General features: G+C 44.0%; 1 long non-coding RNA gene across 1 annotated transcript in view; it reads left to right on the forward strand.

Annotated features, from left to right (window-relative positions):
* LOC139281516 (uncharacterized) overlaps positions 1 to 18,863 on the forward strand; it is a 100,622-nt gene extending 81,759 nt beyond the window's left edge. The window contains exon 3 of the long non-coding RNA XR_011596889.1: positions 18,617 to 18,863. This is a non-coding gene — a long non-coding RNA (uncharacterized lncRNA). The remainder of the gene's footprint in view (positions 1 to 18,616) is intronic.
* Positions 18,864 to 24,501: the final 5,638 nt, after the last annotated feature.

Below are 24,501 nucleotides of genomic sequence, written 5' to 3' on the forward strand. Positions count from 1 at the left end.
TATAAATGCAAATCTTTTTGGTTTTAACTTGAGACATAACGTGGTGAGTGTAGTGCGCTTGGACTTCGGACCTATGCTTCCCAATGCTCTCCTCCACTGGGGTTTCCTCACACCATGTCTGGGTCTGTTGTCGACTAATTGATTGCCTTGATTAGTCAACAACTCCATTATCGTTGGATCAAACAACTACCAGAATGGTAGAAGGTGAAATGGATGGACCGTGGTCTATTGTCATCTAGCAATCCCCATATTCCACAAAAGCAATGTCAGCAGACCACCCATACCCGATGGAACATTCTGACTAGCTGAATACTCTACATACAAATGCAAATGAGTACGCAAGTTCAAGGATACATTCGACAAGCTGCTGCATACACACTACATATTAAATTGCCGTAGTGTCAAATGTGTGGATCAACGCAGCCCAGCTGAAAGGTTCGCCGTGTGAAAAATAGAGAGTCCTTCACTTCCAATAAAAAAGGGCATGATTGAATAGCAACAAGAACTTGACGACAAGCAAACTGACTGAAGGACACGAGCGTCAATCGCCAATGCATGTGCCTGGCTCTCCCAGTGGAGTGCACTTCACGGTGTGTTCAATGCTGCTCCACCGGCTAAGTATAAACAAATGGAATGGGCCTCACTTTCAGTCCCGAGAGAGGACAACAAGAGACTGGCCGAGGAGGAGGTGAAAAGTGCTGGAAGCACACAGTAGGGAGGCTCACGCCGTGCCACAGTTTTGGTGGGAAAGGCTCGCTTGCCTTTCCCTCTCAGATGCTGACGGGCCCGCCATATATTCACAATACTTCCTATTGTCATCGAGGCGAATTCGTCTCATCGCTGAGGTAAAATTAATTTGAAGGAAATTTCCATTTGACTATTTCCTCTTTCCTTCCTCTAATCTTATACAATGTTAGGGATCGGTTACCTATATAAGTACATAAGAAATAGGAGCAGTAGTCGACCATTTGACCCCTCGAGTCTGCTCCACCATTCAATAAGATCATGGCTGATCTGATCATGGACTCAGCTCCACTTCCCCGCCCGCTCCCCATAACCCTAGACTCCCTTGTGCTACTGTGGGACTGTTATGAGATCAAACCAAGTAGAGTTTGCAGTTGTTCAAAAATTCCTTTAGTTTGACTCGTGCTACTTGTCTGTAGAAGTCTTCTGTCCACTGCTTTCATGCCTCCTACCGCAGGGAAAAAAACCTTAATGAAAATGGGACCCTCCTTTTCCCCCAACCTTCAAATAAACTCCATCTAATACAACAGACTGCACTAGAGCCCATTACAAAGGTACACCTTGGGACTGAAGTCATGTTCAGGGACCACTCAAGCTTTGATGCCACAGTTTACAGCTAATACTGCAACCCGTGTTATTGTATATGCAAAAACCTATGCTGACAATTACATTTTTGTTATGCGAGTTTGACTACAAAAGTAAATCCGAGGCATAATACCGTGAAAGCAGATTTGGAATTCTATGAATTAACCCCTTCAAAATATATTCACACTAACAAAATATCTCCAATCTGGTAGTTTAAAACTGTGAAATATTACTCCCAGATTGAGGCAACAATTGGGCTGCTACAACTGGCCCCAGTATCACAGGAGAAGGGTTGGGGGAAGGAGATAAGGAAGACATTTATCAGCCATGGTTCCTGCTCCCGGCTACTATCCCATGACTCCTGATGGCAGGTGCATGTGAACGGATGTTCAATGATAACAGTATCACACCTGTGGCGTACGCCATAATCTAACATCTTGGCTTTGGCTAACCCATCGACAAGGGTCACTCGACCCAGGCACTGGAGTGACTCGGCTTTCGTGGAACTTCTCGGGTGAGCTAATCTTGGATCTCACTACCATTCTATTCTCCTTTCTCAGCTACAACCCAAAACCAGTCTATAAATAACATCAAGAAGGATCAATACTAAATGTATGTGCATTCTGCTGTCTGCAAACAGTGTAACCACAGAGGCAGAAATTACAACCATTGACCGCTCTCTTACCCTGAGGGCAGAACAGATTACTTACTGCAATGAGGCTACACAAAGTCAGCATCAGTTTGTGTGTTTCCCTCTCCCCGTTATTAATGGCACAGTAGATTTTATCTAATCTTCGAGAGGCACATCTGCTCTTCTGTAAATTATCAGTTATGCTTCATACACAACAGTAAAAGGGAACTGATCTGTTTAGCATACATTCCATGGATTCAATCCCGTTACTTATTTTGAAGGAAAGCGGGTGTTTCATGCCGGGCATTTGATGCTTCAGTTGCACTGTGCTAGACATCATGTTAGAGTGAAAAGCGAATTTCTGGAAATGTGAAACCTCGACAAAATGCTGGATGCACACAGCAGGCTAGTCAGCATCTGTGGAGAGAATGGACAGGTTACACGTTTCCCCAGAACTGGCAGCACATGGAGCGTTTACCCAGCTGGTCTCTCCACAGATGGCATGTGCTTCTCCAGCATTTGCTGGCCTCGCCTTATCCCAGACTGAACCGGATGAGCTGGGCTGGAAAAGCAAACTCCAGGCTCTGAGGGAGCGTTCCACACTGACACAAACTGCCCCGCAGACATCTCCCCACCCGCCGACATTTGGCTGTCTTCCTTCGCGCCGACAATGACGGGGTGAACCCTTGGCCCAGTGGCAGCACTTCCCGCCTGAGTTAGACGGTCCACTGAGTGGACACCGGAGCTCCGGCTCTCAATCCTGTGCTGACATGCAGCGAGATCCTCGCGTCCAGTGGGTGTGTGTGTGTGTGGGAGGTTGTATGTGAGTAGGTGTGGGTGGGTGAGTGTTGCGGGGGGGGGGGGGGGGGGGAAGAGTATGGGGTGGTCTGTGGGTGTGTGTGGGGTGGGGTGTGGATGGGTGGGTGTGTGTGAGGGGAGGGGGTGGTGTTGGGGGGGGAAGAGTATGGGTGGGACGTGGGGGTGTGGGGTGAGTGTGGGGTGGCTGTGAGTGTAGGTGGAGTGTGGGTGGGGTGTGGGTGTGTGAGTGTGGATGATGTGGGGTGTGGGTACCCATTTATATCGTGCCTTTCAGACCACCAGATGTCTCAAAGTGCTTTACAGCCAATGAAGTACTTTAGAAATGTAGCCACTGTTGTAATGTGGGAAATGCGGCAGCCAATTTGCGCACAGCAAGCTCCCACAAACAGCAATATGATAATGACCAGATAATCTGTTTTTGTTATGATGATTGAGGGATAAATATTGGCCAGGACACCAGGGATAACTCCCTGCTCTTCCTCAAAATAGTACCATGTGTCCAACTGAGAAAGCAGACTGGACCTCGGTTTAACATCTCATCTGAAAGACGGCATCTCCGCCATAGCAGCACTCCCTCAGTACTGTACTGGAGTGTCAGGCTAGATTTTATGTGCTCAAGTCCCTGGAGTGGGATTTGAACCAATAAAATCCTTCCACCGTGAAGGACTAACCACCCGAGCGACTGGTAACAAGATGGTTATGTCCATAGAAGGAGTGTTCACGTTGCGGCCTGTTAATCAGCCTGAAAATCCTTCCACAAATCTCCAAGGGAGGAGTGCAAAGATACAAAAACTACTACCAATGATTTCATGGTTGCAGCTTCCAGCTGAGGTGTGAACCTGTTCCAAGTATTTATTTATCCGCCCCTCCCCGTCTTCTGAAAGCTCTGATCATTCTGGGACTCGGTTCCATAGGCACTTTTAACTTTCTTCCTGGATATCATGAGCAGCAACCCTGCCTGATTACTAACTATCCCCTCTGTAGCCTTGGGCTGCTAAAGCCCAGAACTCTAAACCTGTCTGAGACCAGGTAACCCAGCATCGACTGCATGGAATGTAGGCTGTTGTGACCCCAATAAGTTAGAAAATCCCAGAGCTGCACATGTACTCATACAGTCGATGTAGTTGTAACATCCACAAAATATCTAAACGCTCAAAACCTTATAACAGTGCAGAAGAACATACTTATATAAATGCAAGCAGTGCCATTATAATGCTTTATCATCTCAAAGCCCTTGACACACAATCAATTCCTTTTGGAATACCGGGACTGTTGTTAAGTAGACAAACGCGGCAGCCATTATGCACCAGCAATATTCCACAGTCACGAGATGAATGAGCAGCCTGTTGTTGATGAACCTGCACTTGATGCCATGAGATGCTCAGCACAGAAACACTCTACTGTGTCTTGCGGCACACTCCACTGAGAAAATAATAACTCAGAGTCCGTTCGTGGCATTATCCTCGCCAAACAACTAGGTTGATTCCAGAGATGAGGGTGTTGACTTATGAGGAAAGTTGAGTAGGTTGGGCCTCTACTCATTGGAATTCAGAAGAATGAGAGGTGATCTTATCGAAAGGTAGAAGATTATGAGGGGGCTTGACAAGGTGGATGCAGAGAGGATGTTTCCACTGATGGGGGAGACTAGAACTAGGGGCATAATCTTAGAATACGGGGCCGCCCATTTAAAACTGAGATGAGGAGAAATTTCTTTTCTCTGAGGGTTGTAAATCTGTGGAATTTGCTGCCTCAGTGGAAGGCAGGACATTGAATAAATTTAAGACAGAGATAGACAGTTTCCTAACCGATAAGGGATTAAGGGGTTATGGGGAGCAGGCAAGGAAGTGGACCTGAGTCCATGATCGGATCAGCCATGATCATATTAAATGGCAGAGCAGGCTCGAGGGGTCGTATGGCCTATTCCTGCTCCTATTTATGTTCTTATAACATTTAAACTCGCAATCAAATTCGTCTCGCTGTATTTTAACAGAAGTATCAATATGGCCATTTAAATGGCAAACCAATTTGCTGAATCAGCCAGTTCCTCCTGATTAGATGGAGAGGTGAGGTATCTGCAGTTGTCCCACTTGCACTATTGTATCTGGGCAGTGATCCGGGATGGGAAGGGGTGAGGCCGGGGGGTGGGGTCTGGCTGCAGGTTGGGTGGACCGCAACCTGTCATCTACTTGACCCACCACCACAGAAGCTGGCTGCTCTCTGATCCTTGGCACGGTGGTAGTGCTCTCGCCTCTGAATCAGAAGGTCACGGGTTCAAGTCCCAATCAAGAGAAAAACACGTAATCGAGGCTGACACTCCAGTGCGGGTACTGAGGTCCGCTCTCAGGTGGACGTAAAGGATTCCACGGCACGATTCAAAGAGCTCTCCCACTGGCTTAGTCAATATTTATTCCGCAAGCATCAGTGGATGTTTGTGGGATCTTGCTATACGCAAACTGGCTGCTGCGTTTCCTTTCATTAAAAGTGACTGAGCTTCAAAAGTACTTCATTGGTTGCAAAGTGCTTAGGGGTATACTGAGGTCATAAAAAGTGCTACATAAATACAAGTTCTTTATTCTCTGTGCAGAGCAGCAGTTCAACAAGACTTGATTTGTTGTTCTATAAATGCAGGACAACAATCTGGAGTCGTCACAAAAGCTGCATTATCACAGCGTGCGAGAGCAAAGTTTCAGCAGTTTATTGACTAAACCAACCACATGGTACATTACCATTTAGAACACAATCCAAACTCTGTTTTATTATATAAATGGGATGGGTTATTTTTTTTGCCCAACAATTTGTGCACCACACAATTAGGCTGGAAATGGCACTGGCACTTGTTCCACTGACTGATGCAGGGAACATAACATAAGAACACAAGAATAGGAGCAGGAGTAGGCCATACGGCCCCTCGAGCCTGCTCCGCCATTCAATAAGATCATGGCTGATCTGATCATGGACCCAGCTCCACTTCCCCGCCCGCTCCCCATAACCCCTTATCGTTCAAGAAACTGTCTATTTCTGTCTTAAATTTATTCAATGTCCCAGCTTCCACAGCTCTCTGAGGCAGCAAATTCCACAGATTTACAACCCACAGAGAAGAAATTCCTCCTCATCTGTTTTAAATGGATGGCCTCTTATTCTAAGATCATGCCTTCTAGTTCTAGTCTCCCCCATCAGTGGAAATATCCTCTCTGCATCCACCTTGTCAAGCCCCCTCATAATCTTATACGTTTCGATAACATCACCTCTTATTCTTCTGAATTCCAATGAGTAGAGGCCCAACTTACTCAACCTTTCCTCATAAGTCAACCCCCTCATCCCAGGAATCAACCTAGTGAACCTTCTCTCAACTGCCTCCAATGCAAGTATATCCTTTTGCAAATATGGAAACCAAAACTGCAAGCAGTATTCCAGGTGCAGCCATTTTGGATTTAACCCAAGCCTAATTTAGCAAATTTATTTGATTTTTTTATGAAGCCCGGTCAAATTTGAAATTATTTATACAAGAGACGAACTCGGTATGCCCCAAAGCACTTTATAACTAATTAAGTACTTTTGAAGTTCAGTTGCTTTTAATGGAAAGAAACACAGCAGCCAGTTTGTGCATAACAAGATCCCACAAACATCCGCTGATGCTTGAGGAATAAATGTTGATGAAATTTTGTGTTTCCTTTCATATTTCCTTCTATTCCATTGCTGAAAGCATTGACTCACTGAGAGCCATTCATTATGTGTGAACCGCGACAGTCCAGGTCAGCAGGCCTTCTCGCGAGTGATGGGCACCGGAAGGACTGGAGTGCAGAATCACAACCAGGAACAAAGTGTTCATTTAATTTGTTACGGTCCCTTTAAACTTTTTTTTCTGATAATTTACAGGTTTTATTGGTTGTGCCCCTCATGCTTGACTTTTAATTGGCAATTGCCAACATTTAAAAGAGTCAGCAGGCCTTCTGGCTGAGGGCATCACAGCTGTGGCCCGATTCGATGCACATGTGGCATCTTTCAAGGTGTCGAGGCCCTTCCAGCTCGGGCTGCTGGATAGTGAGCAGGAGGGGGGACTCTTCCTTCAACCAGGGCGCTGCTGGTTCACCACTGAGCCGTCAGGAAAGGAGCATTTCATCCCAGTCACAAGATTCAAATGTGGACATTGGGTCCTCTCAATATAACAAATGCTTTAAAATTAAAAATTAAAACAATTCTCTTTATCCAGTGCTGGGCAATTGGAAGATTTTCCTTCTCAGACACCCAGTATCAACACCCAAGCACTTGGCCTGTCTGGTACATCACAGATTTGATACAGAATAAAGGTCCCGTTGCTCTGCCCCAATAACTTGCCTTGGTTCCCACTTCAGAAGAACAAACCCCACTCCACCAGTGTGATATTTTCCCAATACAACTCAAGCCATCCCGTGGCCTTTCTGAACAAGACTGGAGGTTTTATGCTCTGGACCCACACCTATTAGGAAGTGGATGGAGACTCCCCAACACATTTCACATCGGACTCTTACAGCCAACAGAGGGAACTTCCACCCCATCAATCTTGGCTGAATTTGAATCCAGGTCAGAGAGATGAAAGGTTGCTGTCCCACCAATTCCATCCCCCACTTCCTCAACATAAGAACATTAGAAATAGAAGCAGGAGTAGGCCATTTGGTCCCTCGTGCTTGCTCCGCCATTCAATTAGATCATGGACTCAGCTCCACTTCCCTGCCCGCTCCCCATAACCCTAGACTCCCCATCGTTCAAAAATCTGTCTATCTCGACCTTAAATATATTCAATGGTAGAGCCTCCACACCTCTCTGGGATAGAGAAGTCTAAAGATTCACGACCCTCTGAGAGAAGAGTGCTGGGCAATTGGAGAATTCTAGCTTCAAATATTAGCTTCAATGGGTATTTTAAAATAAATCACATATTCTACCCAGAGTGCAGCAGTGTGGCAGTAATAGTCTACATGACAACATCATGCATTGCAGAGCACCTTCTTCGACTATACCATAGAAATTGTCCCACTTCCATTTTGGGTTCTGCATGCCTTTATGCCAAGTTATGAATATTATTTAAGAGTACACCACCACTAAACACAAACGTCAATCAGTGACTACTCAACATCAGAGATCCCTTGGGGCAAATGGATCAATGTAGGTCTCGAATAATCCTTTAATGGAACTTGAATGCCATAGTCCTTTCTAAAAATAAGTGCTTGATACATATGGAATACATTTCAGTGCAATACAAAGGAAAGATGCTATACAAAAGCTATCAAAATACTGTTTTGTTAACATAATTTAATTACAATTAGGGGTTTGTTATCTTTACTGAATAAACTCCCTGATGAAAATGCTCAAAAATAATAACTTTTCAATTAATCAGTAATTAGGTCTATGAATGTGCAAGCAGTGCTAGCAGTAATGTGCAGATGTTCACACATTTGAATTCCAGTCGATGCAAATTTGAATTATAAACACACAATGGGAATTTGCATGTGTCTATAGATAATATAAATTAATTTCAGTCATATCAATCACACAAAAGAGCAATTTCTGCATTGCAAATATTAATATTTTTGCTGTTCAAACTGCTTTGCATTTCTGCATTATTCTCTGTACACACATGGGATTTACTTTATTGAGTGGCTAGTGCTCCTCTGCATATTCCTCGCTTGTTGCTCCCCATGTACAGTTTTGGTTTCCCCGTTATAGGAAGGATGTAATAGCAATGCACAATACAACATAGACTCAACCAGGGAATTACAGTGGTGAAGAAAGATTTCACTAACGTTGAGAAGGGCAAGTAGGAGCTTGATTGAGGTCGTCAAGATTATTAAGGATTTTGATAGGATAAATGATAAGATTGTTTCCACTGGTTGTTTGACAAAATAATGGGAGGGGATAAATACAAGATAATCACAAGAAAAATTAACGGAGAGGCTAGATAAATAGCTTCTTTACACTGAGGGTGGTTAGCATGTAGAATTCTCCATCACAAAGAACTTGACTGTTGCTTGCTAAAGAAGAAATTTGAAGGATTTGGGGATCGAGCAAAAGATTGGGAATAGCCTGGGAGATAATTATGGAGAAAACCATAAGCGCTAACTTGGTGAGCTGAAAGGCCTGATTCTGTGGAGTAACATTGTAGGATTCCTGAGCTGCAAACATGCTCCCCTACATTCTCTACCTCCTCTCAGCATCCATACTGTGTTGTTCCACATCCTCTCCCTCCTCCCGGCATCCATACTGTGTTGTTCCAATCATGACTTGTTGCATTGTACCCTATTTGATTCCTCCTTTCCCAGGACAGTGCAACTGTTGACTTTCCTCGATCTCTCCTTCCTCCTGCAATCATCAGGCTATTAAAACCCACTACTTATCAATTTACCTCAGATCCTCTTCGAATCTTCAGCGCCAGTGGTACCCTGTCCCATGGGTTTTTGGTTTCACTTACATTTCTCAGTAAAATAAATCTTCACAAAATATTTTTTTGTTTTTAGGCTCTTACACAATGCAACATCATCAAATCATGCTGATACCTCATCATGACATGGAAGTGAAAACATTGTGTTTCTCCATTGCAGGACAAAATAAAAATGGTTTGCTAAACTATATTTCTGAAGCCAGTGATCCACTAAAGATGAACATTGAGAATCTAACTGGATCCACACCACATGTCTTTACAAAACAATAACATTGCTTCAAATTTTAGACTTATAACAGTTCATGTACCACCAATGTAGGTTAACAACTATAAAAAGCAGTAAGTTGACATGACAATTTGTTTTGAAGCCAGTTCACAGTTCACTTTTTTAAAAACCTGGCAGACAGGCAGCCCACTCCCAGATTGCCATTACTGCTGCTTGCGTCAGGCGCTTGGAGGCACAAGCAGACCCCTCACTAATGCTTCCTTCAGATTCCTAGGAGGCTGGGAACTCCCAAAAAAGAGATGTAAAGATGCATCCTAAAACTGTGCAGTGCAGTGCAATGGCTCATCCACCTGTCCCACGAGTTGTGCCTTCAAGTCCCCTGTCATTTGGTTTATGAGTAATATCTACAAAGCCTCTCCATCCATGATCTGGAATCAGATTCAAGTACTAACTTTCAAAAAGAGATTGGAAATGGAAATATTTTCGGGGTTATGTAGAGCAGGGGAGTGGGACTAATTAGATCTTTCAAAGAGCCGGTGCAGACACAATCAACTGAATGGCCTCTTTCTGTGCTGTGCGATTCCATGAATGATTACAAAACTATGCAAGTGTTTTGAAATCCATGCCACCCTGCACATTTCAGTCGTGTAGCTCTGGCCAAGTACAGGGACCAGACCAGTGTGCAAAGAACAAAGGCCAAGATTTTGAGCGCCCAAACCATGTTAAAGACACGAGGACATTTCTCAAAGCTTCCTGTCCCTCGCAGTGAGGTGTGAAGACGGAGCAGGCTGAAGAAATGGGAAAACTTACAAAATGTGTCAAGGTCAAAAGAACAAAACCTTCCAGTTCAACAACCACGAAATTATCAACTGACTTTTTTTTTTAACAAAATATTGAAACTGGTCAACTTTCCTTCATCACAAATATGATTAATATGAGAATACATCATAAAGCAAATACACAAAACCAAGAGCAATTTCATCAGGACACATGGGGAGAGAGGGAGGGGGAGAATTGCTGGAATCAGCCTGTGCAGTGACATTATGAAGAACGTGTTTACAATTTTTGCTACACACAGGGAGCAGAGTAATTCGCCCCCCTTTGTCAGAAGATGTCAGCTGATCATTTCACACACAGCCTCTGGAACATTCCACCTGTTAGACGATGTATCCATGCAAAGAAACACAGCCCAATTGGCAATGTGCGGACAAATTCTATTTCGGAACCAAGATTTTAGCAATGGTTGTCTGCCCCATTAATAATGAATAGGCCCACTGGTTCAGCACGACTGAATCAGTCCATGTTATATGGGATTCTGACTAGAGATTTTGGGGGGATTGATTCGATAAACCAGTGGCCCTGATTGTGAGCGAGAGGAGGATTTAAAAAGCAGATACATTGAATAAAGCAGCAATGACTTTTCTTAGTGGAGACAGAGACAGGAGACGGAAGTGTGACTGCTTTAAATTGGGCATCACTGCAGTAGAGGAAGATGCCTGGTTTGATCGCTAGGTATTCGCCCATTTAAAAAAATAGTTCAACTGGATGGCTGGGTAGAGGGGCCATTCCCATCAGGATGGACCAGAATGGTTGGGAAAACAGCTAGCCGCCCCTTCTTGAGTTTTGGAAGGGAGGCAGTTGGAGCTTGAAATTGACGCTGACATTTACAATTAGGGAGAGCTGCGGCACACGTATTCACTGGCGGGGAAAGAGGAACCTGTTATTTCCCCAGTGTCCGCCACAGCTGTCCAATAGTTGCCATCTGACACACACTGTTTTCACCGCACCTTAACAAAATGACACTTTGAAACCCGCTTCCATCCCCGCTGCGTCTACATATAATGTGTTGAAATAAAAATAACCAGCGTTCGTGCAGAGAGCCGTCGGGCAATGTTGATGGATCCGAGTCATTACCTAAGGACGCTCTATGTAATTAACAAAAATGACATTCCTTTTCATCTATTCTGCGACTCTTTTAAATTAAAAATAAATTAAACCTGCAGACACACAGGGGCTGAAGGGGGCGTTCTCATTGAGTGTCTTAAGCACCTCACATCGTTCGCGATCAGAAATATCTCAGCCACCCTCCGCTCCCCCGGGGCTGCCTCCTCTGAATTCGCGCAAGAAAATGTCGCATTTCCACCTAAGTTAACACGGCAAATCTTGTTATTTAAAGTCCCTGTCTCTCTGCCTGAGATTTCCATTTGCAAAGTGTCAGTATCAGCGGTTACTAGGGAATTCGGTCTGCGGATATCTCCCCCCTTCCCACAGTTGTCTGCACAATCTCCGTTTTTTTGCCCCACTTCTCACTCCAAAAAATGAGTATTTGCGAAATGCATTTAAAAAATAAAATTAACAAAATAGAAATACACTTACCAGAGATAAATGGGTGAAAGAGCGGCTGTCTTCTTGGGGGAGGGGACCGGGGGGCTGGGGGGTGAAAGAGAAGGTGCAGACCAAATTCTGACCATCAATAGCGAAGCATAAATAAAAAACACTCAGGAGAGAAGGCTCAAAATAAAAAAAGGCTCGATGGAAAGACTGTGCTGAATGCAGAGACTGAGAGAGTCTCGGTGCCGTTGCCTGGAACTCCAAGTCCGCTCACTGCCTGCGACACCAGCGGCTGTCTCTGCCTCCTGTGCTTGCCAGCCCCCACGAAACCAGCCTTGTTCGCAGTCCCGGCTCCTTTACCGCATCGCTACCTGCGATACTGCAGGCAGACCGCAGCGACACTAGCGGCCGCTCCTGGGCTGTCTACCCAGGACTGGAGAGCCGTCAGCAAACAATCTGTGCTTTAGTCTCACCTACAAATTCCTCACTCTTCCCTATGTGTGTATATATATATATATATATGTATGTATGTATAAAGACATAAAGAGAGCAAAGGAATGGGATTAAACGTTAATCATAATCATGAAATATTACATTAAACACAATAATTAAACATAATGCAGGAAATCGTCAGATTCACAGTTTCATACAGCTCAGGGGTGGCATGGTTTTAATGTTTTTGTTTTTGCAGGTAAACTCAAAAGAGTTTCATACAGCTCAGATGAAGGCCATTCGGCCCATCCTGCCTGTGCCGGCTCTATGAAGAGCTCTCCCATTCGTCCACCCACCCCGCTCTTTCCACACAGCCCTGACTTTTTTTCTTTTTCAAATATTTATCCAGCTCCCCTTTGAATCTGTTTCCACCGCTCTTTCAGGCAGCTCGTTCCAGCTCACAACAACTCGATATTTTAAATTCTGCTCATCTCCCCCTGGTTCTTTTCCCATCGGATAGGAAAAGGATTGGGTGAAGTTTTAGGCACAGAGATTAGTAGTGCAAGGAAATGGAAGCGAATTGAGGTTCCTGGCCAGTCTCAATTTCCTTCGCCCCACCATTGGCTGCAGCTGTCTGGGCCCCAAGCTTTTCCATTCCCCCCTAAACCTTTCCGCCTCTCTACCTCTCTCTCCTCCTGTAAGATGCTCCTTACAACCCACCTTTTCCTGTCCTAATGCCTCCCTCTTTGGCTCAGTGAAAAATTTTGTCTGATTATGCTCTTTTTACTAGTTTATAGGCGCTATATACATGCGTTCTCACCAAATAAATATTCCCCTTGAAGAATTAAAAACAGCACATGACGAACTAGAGAAGTTAAGGACAGTATTAGATGAAAAGAAGAGGGTTACAATGTTGTCAGAATGAATAGTAGGCCTGAGGATTGGGAGGGTTTTAAAAATCAGCAAAGGGTGACCAAGAAATTGATAAAGAGGGAGAAAATAGAATATGAGTAAACTAGCAAGAAATATAAAAACAGATTGTAAGAGCTTCTACAAGTATGTAAGAAGGAAGAGATTAGCAAAAGTAAATGGTGGTCCCTGAGATGCAGGAACAGGAGAAATTATAATGAGGATAAGGAATGGCAGAGATGTTAAATGAACACTTTGTGCCTGTCTTCACGGTAGATACACAGCATCACAGAATCATGCAGCTCAGAATGAGCCCATTCAACCCATCGTGCCTTTAAAGAAACAGTACTGGAGAAATTAATGGGACTAAAAGCCGACAAATCCCCTGGACCTGGCCTAAACCTAGGGTTTTAAACAAGGTGGCTGCAGCGATAGTAGATGCATTGGTTTTGATCTTCCAGAAATCCTTAAATTCTAGAATGGTCCTCGTGGATTGGAAGGAGCAAATGTAACCCCACTGTTCAAAAAGGAGAGAGAAAACAAGGAACGATAGGCCAGTTAGCCTGACATCAAGATAGGGAAAATGCTAGCATCTGTTGTTATGGACATGGTAACAGGGCACTTAATCACAATATGATTAGGAAGAGTTTTATGAAAGGGAAATCATGTTTGAAAATTCAATTCAATTCAATTCAATTCAATTCAAGTATTTTGAGGCTGTAGCTAGCCGGGTAGATAAGGGGGAACCAGAAAGAAAACATTATATAGCGCCTTTCATGACCACCGGACATCTCAAAGCACTTTGCAGCCAATGAAGTACTTTTGGAGTGTAGTCACTGTTGTAATGTGGGAAATCCAGCAGCCAACTTGCGCACAGCAAGCTCCCACAAACAGAAATGTGATAATGACCAGATAATCTGTTTTTGTTATGTTGATTGAGGGATAAATATTGCCCAGTACACTGGGGATAACTCCCCTGCTCTTCTTTGATCTTTTACGTCCACCTAAGAGAGCAGACGGGGGCCCGGTTTTAAGGTCTCATCCGAAAGACGGCACCTCCAACAGTGCAGCACTCCCTCAGCACTGCATTGGAGTGTCTGCCTAAATTTATGTGCTCAAGTTCTTGCAGTGGGACTTGAATCCACAAACTTCTGACGCAGAAGCGAGTGTGCTTACCCACTGAGCCACAGCTGACATCAGTGAATTAACGCAATAGTAAGGAAGGACATTAGCTTGGATGATGTGGAATCTGTATGAGTGGAGCTGCGGAATACCAAAGGGCAGAAAACGCTAGTGGGAGTTGTGTACATACCAACAAACAATAGCAGTGAGGTTGGGGACAGCATCGAACAAGAAATTAGGGATGCATGCAATAAAGGTACAGCAGTTATCATGGGCAATTTTAATCTACATATAGATTGGGCTAACCAAACTGGTAGCAATATGGTGGAGGAGGATTTCCTAGAGCATATTAGGGATGGTTTTCTGGACCAATATGTCGAGGAACCAACTAGAGGGCTGGCCATCCTAGACTGGGTGGTGTGTAATGAGAAAGGGCTGATTAGCAATCTGGTTGTGTGAGGCTGCTTAGGGAAGAGTGATCATAATATGGTAGAATTCTTTATTAAGATGGAGAGTGACACAGTTAATTCAGAAACTAGGGTCCCGAACTTAAGGAAAGGTAACTTCGATGGTATGAGATGTGAATTGGCTAGAATAGACGGGCAAATGATACTTAAAAGATTGATGGTGGATAGGCAATGGCAAACATTTAAAGATCACATGGATGAACTTCAACAATTGTACATCCCTGTCTGGAGTAAAAATAAAATGGGAAAGGTGGCTCAACCGTGGCAAACAAGGGAAATTAAGGATAGTGTTAAATTCAAGGAAGAGGCACATAAACTGGCCATAAAAAGCAGCAAACCTGAGGACTGGGAGAAATTTAGAATTCAGCAGAGGAGAACAAAGGGTTTAATTTAGGAGGGGGAAAATAAAGTATGAGAGGAAGCTTGCTGGGAACATAAAAACTGACTGCAAAAGCTTCTATAGATATGTGAAGAGAAAAAGATTGGTGAAGACAAACATAGGTCCCTTGTAGTCCAAATCAGGTGAATTTATAATGGGGAACAAAGAAATGGCAGACCAGTTGAACAAATACTATGGTTCTATCTTCACGAAGTAAGACACAAATAACCTTCTGGATCGAGGGTGTAGTGAGAAGGAGGAACTAAAGGATATCCTTATTAGGTGGGAAATCAAGTGAGGGAAATTGATGGGATTGAAAGCCGATAAATCCCCGGGGCCTGATAGTCTGCATTCCAGAGTACGTAAGGAAGTGGCCCTAGAAATAGTGGATGCATTGGTGATCATTTTCCAACAGTCTATCGACACTGGATCAGTTCCTGTGGACTGGAGGGTAGCTAATGTAACACCACTTTTTTAAAAAGGAGGGAGAGAGAAAACGGGTCATTATAGACTGGTTAGCCTGACATCAGTAGTGGGGAAAATGTTGGAATCAATTATTAAAGAAGAAATAACAGCGCATTTGGAAAGCAGTGACAGGATCGGTTCAAGTCAAATGGATTTATGAAAGGGAAATCATGCTTGACAAATCTTCTGAATTTCTTTTGAGGATGTAGCTAGTAGAATGGACAAGGGAGAACCAGTGGATGTGGTGTATTTGGACTTTCAAAAGGCTTTTGACAAGGTCCCACACAAGAGATTATTGTGCAAAATTAAAGCACATGGTATTGGGGCTAATGTAATGACATGGATAGAGAACTGGTTGGCAGACAGGAAGCTGAGAGTTGGGATAAGTGGGTCCTTTTCAGAATGGCAGGCAGTGACTAGTGGGATGCCGCAGGGCTCCGTGCTGGGACCCCAGCTATTTACAATATACATTAATGATTTGGATGAAGGAATTGAGTGTAATATTTCCAAGTTTGCAGATGACACTAAACTGCGTGGCGGTGTGAGCTGTGAGGAGGACGCTAAGAGGCTGCAGGGTGACTTGGACAGGTTAGGGGAGTGGGCAAATGCATGGCAGATGCAGTATAATGTGGATAAATGTGAGGTTATCCACTTTGGGGGCAAAAACACAAAGGCAGAATATTATCTGAATGGCGGCAGATTAGGTAAAGGGGAGGTGCAACGAGACCTGGGTGTCATGGTACATCAGTCATTGAAAGTTGGCATGCAGGTACAGCAGGCGGTGAAGAAGGCAAGTGGTATATTGGCCTTCATAGCTAGGAGTTTTGAGTATAGGAGCAGGGAGGTCTTACTGCAGTTATACAGGGCCTTGGTGAGGAATATTGTGTTCAGTTTTGGTCTCCTAATCTGAGGAAGGACATTCTTGTTATTGAGGGAGTGCAGAAAAGGTTCACCAGACTGATTCCCGGGATGGCTGGACTGACATATGAGGAGAGATTGGATCAACTGGCCTTTATTCACTGGAGTTTAGAAGGATGAGAGGGAATCTCATAGAAACATATAAAATTCTGACGGGACTGGACAGGTTAGATGCAGGAAGAATGTTCCCGATGTTGGGGAAGTCCAAAACCAGGGGACACAGTCTAAGGATAAGGGATAGGCCATTTAGGACTGAGATGAGGAGAAACTTCTTCACTCCGAGAGTTGTTAACCTATGGAATTTCCTACCACAGAGAGTTGTTGATGCCAGTTCATTGGATATATTCAAGAGGGAGTTAGATATGGCCCTTACGGCTAAGGAGATCAAGGGGTATGGAAAGAAAGCAGGAAAGGGAATGATCAGCCTGATCTTATTGAATGGTGGTGCAGGCTCGAAGGGCCGAATGGCCTACTCCTGCACCTATTTTCTAGGTAGTATATTTGGATTTTCAGAAAGCAATCGATAAAGTGCCACACAAGAGGTTGTTACACAAGATGAGGGCTCATGGGATTGGGGTTAATATATTAGCATGGATTGAGGTTTGGTTAAAGGACAGAAAACAGAGAGTAGGAATAAACAGATCATTTTTGGAATAGCTGGGTTTAACTACTGGAGTGCCGCCAGGATCAGTCATTGGGCCTCAGCTATTTACAATCTATGTTAATGACTTAGATGAGGGGACTGAGTGTCACTTGGACAAGTGTGGATTAATTAAGGAAAACTAGCATGGATTTGTTAAAGGCAAATCATGTTTAACTAACTTGATTGAGCTTTTTGATGAGGTAACAGAGAGGGTTGATGAGAGCAATGCGGTTGACGTGGTGTACATGGTCTTCCAAATGGTGTTTGTTAAAGGCTTGCCAGCAAAGTTGAAGCCCATGGATATGAAATTGGCGAAGTGACAGGAAACAGACAGTAGTGGTGAATGGTTGTTTTTCAGACTGGACGAAGGTATACAGTGGTGTTCCCCAGGGGTCGGTACTATGCTTTTCTTGATATATTTTAATGACCTGGACTTGGGTGTACAGGGCACAATTTCAAAATTTGCAGATGACACAAAACTTGGAGGTATAGTTAACAGTGAGGAATTCCAGGATTATGACACAGCGACGATGAAGGAACAGTGATATGTGTCCAAGTTGGTATGGTGTGTGATCTTCCCTCTGGGTACACGGCAGTGCTCTGGTCTGAACACTGTCCATGATTGTAAAACACTCTTAGCCCACTGCTATTCTAAATTGAATATTAAACCCATACCCTCGTTCCATTTACATTGTCATCACTAAGTTACTGATTCACAATAAATGGATCTGTTCTGCAACTGCAACTTGGGTCCTGAATTTGAATTCAATGAACATTTTTGAAATAAAAATCTGATATCAGTAAAAGTGACCATGAAGCTAGCTTGTTGGATTGTCGTAAAACTCTTCCTAACCCGATCTGGCTTACATGGGACTTCAGTTCCACACCGTGGTGGTTGACTCTGAAATGGTGTAGCAAGCCTCCCAGTTAGGGCAACTAAGGATGGGCAGTAAATGCTGGCCTTCCCAGTGATTCTCACTTCTGGGAATGAAGAATAAACATAAATTCATCCGAAACTCTTCTCTCCAGCACTTTAGCAGAGACACCAACCTACTTGTTTTAAACATGTTAATGCCTCTGATAAAATGGTGGAGAGGACAATTTGATATGGACACATGAAGCATTTTATCTGCCAGTGTTGCTTCAGGGCCTCAGAGAATAACAAGTATTTAGAATGATTATGATTCACCAATTTAATTGATGGGTTCAACTGCGAGCGACACTCAGGTAGTTTATAAACATGAGTTGAATCTGATTAGATTACATCTTGAAATCGGGCTGCTATCCATTTTGCTCCTTCTTATTTTATGAATAATGTGTTCATTTTCCGTGGTATTTTTCTTTCAGTCTTGGGTCAGTTGTTGAGCTGACAGTGGCTGCCAGTTCTGAAACTCAAGTCAGCACGCTGCATGACATTGATGTGTGGGTTTTGCTCGAGTGCTTACAATTGTCACCTAAGTCCTAAGCTGAGCTTTGAAATCACTCCCAAGTGTCTTCTCTATTTTGTTTCAATTAATCTTTTGTTTTCTGCAGAGTTTACGGAGAAGGGCCGAGATTTATTCGATTTTCTGTCTTACATTGTAATACTTTCTGGTGATGGACAAAATTACAGAGATGCAGGAGGATCAATGATTGTGACTTTAATCAGTACAAGTTTAGTCATAAATGAACTTCAGTTGTTTGGCTGGGAATGGACGCAGTCAGTTAGAAGATGGGACTCATAAATAATAGTGTAATTATGTTGCTGTTCACACTTGAAATAAAGCAATTAGATAGTGAATGCAGTTTTGGATCTGATATTTTGTTCTCATTTCTTGCCCCACTATAGACATATTTGAAGTGTAAAAGAGGAGAATACAATCAGTCCCCTTCTCTTGCCCTTTCATCCCATACTTCACACCGCTACATTCCTACAAAAAGATACATACTCAATTCAAGCTGTGCCAGTTCATTGGTTCCATGTGTCACCCTGTCCATATTCACCTCAACCAAGGAATGCATCAAAGTACTAGTTTGATGCATGCGCTGCCATGTACTGTGGAACTCAGGATGAGGGATGAATTCAAATCAGTTTCCCTCTTTCACCTTACATTGTTACTGCCTAAATTCCCATGACTAATCACTTGGTTACGAACAGTAATTATTGCCACTTCCAAGTGATTATTCATAAGTTCAACTGAGTGTCAACTGCACAACCGTGCTTTAAACTGAATAGCTTATAGTGGCCAGTCGCAGAACAACGGTGAAGAGATGTATCATTGTGACTAGTTTACATGGGTAAGCGTAACAATGGATTGCACACTCCTTATAATGTCAAGAAGAATGAGCCAATTAAGGCTTTCTCTTGGAGAGGGATAATCATCTGAAACTAAACTTGATAAAACCGGAAAAGAATTAATTAATTGGACCTGCATTTATGCTGGTCCTCAAACCAACTCCATCCTTTATTCTCCGCTCCGCCCACGTGTTGATGAGAAGATATTCAGCTGGCGAAGCAGTCAGCAGAAATTCGCCCACTCATATCAAATCTGTCTCAGAATTAGACAACAGCTCTTACTTTCGCCTCTCGTTTCTCCGAGGTACATGTCTCTGTATTTTACTCCCTGTTCGAGGAATGTACGAATGTAGATATAAGAAAAGGCCATTGAGCCTACTCCATCCTATCTCGGAGCTGATGTGGCAACAGAACAACTGTGTCCTTACTCTTCACACTTTCACGCTACATATTATATTAAAGAAAGACTTGGATTTATATAGCTCCTTTCATGACCACCGGACATCTCAAAGCGCTTTGCAGCCAATGAAGTGCTTTTGAAGTGTAATCACAGTTGTAATGTAGGAAACAACGCCTCCAGTGCGCCTGCGCAGCCTTCGGCCGCCTGATGAAAAGAGTGTTCGAAGACCAGGCCTTCAAATCTACCACCAAGCTCATGGTCTACAGGGCTGTAGTAATACCCGCCCTCCTGTATGGCTCAGAGACATGGACCATGTACAGTAGACACCTCAAGTCACTGGAGAAATACCACCAACGATGCCTCTGCAAGATCCTACAAATCCCCTGGGCGGACAGACGCACCAACATCAATCAGTGTCCTCATCCAGGCCAACATCCCCAGCATTGAAGCGCTGACCACACTTGATCAGCTCTGCATGCCAGGCACGAGACTCCCAAAGCAAGCGCTCTATTCGGAACTCCTTCACGGCAAACGAGCCAAAGATGAGCAGTGGAAACGTTACAAGGACACCCTCAAAGCCACCCTGATAAAGTGCAACATCCTCACCGACACCTGGGAGTCCCTGGCCAGAGACCACCCTGGGTGGAGGAAGTGCATCTTGGAGGGCGTTCAACGCCTTGAGACTCATCGCCGATTGCATGCAGAAGACAAGCGCAGGCAGCGGAAAGAATGTGCGGCAAACCTGTCCCACCCTCCCTTACCCTCAATGACTGTCTGTCCCACCAGTGACAGGGACTGTGGGTCTCGTATTGGACTGTTCAGCCACCTAAGGACTCATTCTAAGAATGGAAGCAAGTCTTCCTCGATTCCGAGGGACTGCCTATGATGATGATGATGGCGGAAACGCGGCAGCCAACTTGCGCACGGCAAACTCCCACAAACAGCAATGTGATAACGACCAGATAAACTGCTTTTTTGTTATGTTGATTGAGGGATAAATATTGTCCAGGACACTGGAATAATTCCCCATCTCTTCTTCGAAATAGTGCCATGGGATCTTTTATGTCCACCTGAGGGAGCAGGGGCCGCGGTTTAACGTCTTGCCTGAAAGGCGGCATCTCTGACAGTGCATTGGAGTGTCAGCCTAGATTTTAGTGCTCAAGTCCCTGGAGTGGTACTTGAACCCACAACCTTCTGACACTTGCTATTATAATAGATCATAAGTTCACATGTGGTTAAGTAGGTCTACGTCCTAGTATCATATAGTTTGATTCACTGGACTGAGAAGTATTAATAAGATTGATATTATTAGAGATTTAAATGAATGGAAGGCAAATCAGGCAGGTTCTGCAATGGGTGTGCAATTCTCCTTGCCATGTTTTCCTTCCTGCCTTTCGTTTGGGTAACCCTTGGGGAAAACCTACCCAAGACGTTCTTGTGATATCAATTGTCATATTTCATTCTTTGATATACCTTAAGGATTTAGTAAATCAAACGCATTTAATAAATCATCGCGTACAGAAGCATAGTGGTTATGTTACTGGATCCAGAGACAGGAGTTCAAATCCTGCCACGGCAGTAGGGGAATTTACATTCAGTTAATTAAATAAACCTGGAATAAAAAGCTAGTGTCAGTAATGGTGGCCATGAAACTACCAGATTGTTGTAAAAACCATTGGGTTCACTAATGTCCTTTTAGGGAAGGAAATCTGCTGCCCTTACCCGGTCTGGCCTATAAGTGACTACAGACCCACAGCAATGTGGTTGACTCTCAATTGCCCTCTGCGGTTCAAGAAGGCAGCTCACCACTACCCCTTTAAGGTCAATTAGAGATGGGCAATAAATGCTGGCCTTGCCGGCGATATCCACATCCCATAAATAAAGAAAAAAAATGTTTGGGGTGAAGGAAGCCTAATACATTCATACCTCAGAAGAAGTCATACTTTCCCTCTTCCTCCCTCCCAATCTTTAAGATTGAGACAATTTACAGGGAGGACTACTATCAAAACCTTTTACAAAATGATAATTCAACAGATTTTACGCTGAAATGAGAAAATCGCTTACATCTTGCACCTGCTTGCAGCGAGTTTAAGGGCTCTTTCACAAATTAGTCAGTGAGATTTTGTGCTGAGATGTTTAAAGTTACAAAAACTGCCAAAGACTACGCAGGTGGGTGAATCCGAATGATGGGCCGATCATATCATTTCCAAGAGAGCTCAAAAGTATTGGGCCTGGTGGTTTTGAAAGCTGAAATTTACAAATAATCTGACACAAAAGCACTGTGTTCTAAGTGGAGCATTGCCAACATGAAAGTATTGGGCCTGGTGGTTTTGAAAGCTGAAATTTACAAATAATCTGACACAAAAGCACTGTGTTCTAAGTGGAGCATTGCCAACATGTTCAGGGAATAAAATTGGCCCTTTTTAAAACATGACATTGCATGGCATCGGAACTTGTTTTGAGCACATACTGAGGAGGTCCCGCAGCATAAACACAGGCCCTTGCCCTTCTTTTGATGGGATTTAAAAAGCACTGTCGGGTGATCCTTACTGAATGTAGAGATTAACACTTTGGAGCAGAGATGAAACAGCTGGGAAAACACTGTCAATTCATCCAGCTCACCGTCCAGAATCGCTTTGACCTTGGCAGCAGTGACTTCAAGGAGGAAGCAATTTAAGTAACGCTGATCAGATTTGGCTGAACCAAGACAAAATGCTTTCTTCGGTGTTGAAATTGTGCTTGTAAAGAATCTGACAACTCAGCTTCCACATTATTTCATGGGAATAGTCTATTGAATTTGGACATGGCAATGCCAATGGTGCGTCAAGGTATGCACTGCTGTCTTTCATTGGAGGCAGGGTTCAACAAGTTTGTATTGAAAGCTGACAATTGATTTTTGTGTAAAGAGAAGCTATCTAGGCCTTTATGAGTCCACAGGACTGATAATGTAAAATCCAATGCCTGTTGTGCTGAAGAACATGAGGTGCCGACTCCCCGTACAATCAAGCACGAAGACCTGAGGACCAATGCATGTCCAATCCACTTGACACACATCAGCCTAGCCAGCACAGCACTTTGAGCCTAGTCATAGATTAAGGCCCCAGAGCCCCACTCCAGAGACTTGAGCACATATTCCAGGCTGACACTCCAGTGCAGTGCTGAGGGAGTGCTGCACTGTTGGAGGTGCTGCCTTTTGGATGAAACATAAATTGAGGCCATATTTGCCCTCTCAGCTGGACGTAAAAGATACCATGGCAGTATTTCGAAGAAGAGTAGGGGAGATCGCCCGCTGTTCTGGCCAATATTTATACCTCAACCAACATCACTAAAACAGATTTTTTTGGTCATTATCCCATTGCTGTTTGCAAGAACTTGCTGTGCCCACATTGGCTGCAGCATTTCCTACATTACAACAGTGACCACACTCCAAAAGTAGTTGGAGCATTGGCTTACAGCATTGGCTGTAAGTCGCTTTATGACATCCAGTGGTCGTGAAAGGTGCTATATAAATCTAAGTCTTTCTTTCTTTACTTAGTACTCCACCTCTCTGCATGCCTCCAACCATCAGCTCTTGACTGGACACTCTGGGAGGAATTTCCCGGGGGGTCAGCGGGCATGTTTGGTGGCGGGTCGGGTGGGAAAATGTTTTCTGAAAGTGGGTTGGGAACCTGGTGTCATCCTGCCACTACATTACTTTCCCAAATGTCGGGTTCGTCAGCGCTGAACAAATCCAACACGCGGCGGCGGGGAAGGCAATTTAGGTCATTATGACCTTGTTAACAGCCCTTTAAGTGGTATTTTGAGCTCACCTTTACATTTTCGAGGTCGCCCATGGGGTCCACGCTGCTCGGGGATCACGTCAGGTAAGCAGGATAAGAGTTGTGTTACAATGAAATCATTTCTTTACTTGACAACTGCAAATGTACTATAAAAGCTCCCATCTCACAGCTGTACTCTTTCCAAGATCAAAAGCTGTTGTTTACTGTATTTGGAAGGCAGATTGAGCTATATGCAGGTTGCAAGTGTTTGAAGTAAACTCTATCAAGTGTCATCTCTTTGGAACAACCTCTCTCACCATTGTCAGATCGCTTCTGTCATCTCAACTTCACCTGCCATCTATTACATCAGCCCTTGAAACTATCTCACCTTGGTCCTCAGAGTCCCAACATGATCAGCCCCAAAACCAGCTGCACCAGGCACACCAGCAGCACCAATAACAACACCAACCTTCTCCGCAATTAACTGATCCTGCACAGGACACAGGACATCAGCACCCAACCACATTGCTGCCTGGGATATCAGGGATGGCCTCAGCATGGCCAGATTTACTTCACTTGACGCTGCACACCCCGGCTGCCACATGATGCGCCAGGTTGGCACCACCCCACATCAGCACCATAATGTATCCCTGCAATGCCCAAGCCATTCTTTTCGCACTCATCGGCATTGCAGGGGTACCGTTATGTCTCACCATTCACTGCAACTCACTAGGCCATTTCCAAATGTGCACACAAATCTACCCATGAACGCAATGTTCATTGAAAATAAAGATTTCAATGTTTGACAGCACATTAACAGAAACCTCACATGAACATTGGCTAAAATACCCAAGTGCCTACCCTTGTGTGTTGTTCATTGGTATGATTGGACAAGTGTGAGGGTGAGTGTGAGGGGTTGGCTAGTGAGATGGGGAAGTGATAATGTAGATAGAGAGGGATGGATGGAGGCATAAGGATGTGCAGG

Source organism: Pristiophorus japonicus, chromosome 15 (genome assembly GCF_044704955.1).
Source record: "Pristiophorus japonicus isolate sPriJap1 chromosome 15, sPriJap1.hap1, whole genome shotgun sequence".
NCBI lineage: Eukaryota > Metazoa > Chordata > Chondrichthyes > Pristiophoridae > Pristiophorus > Pristiophorus japonicus.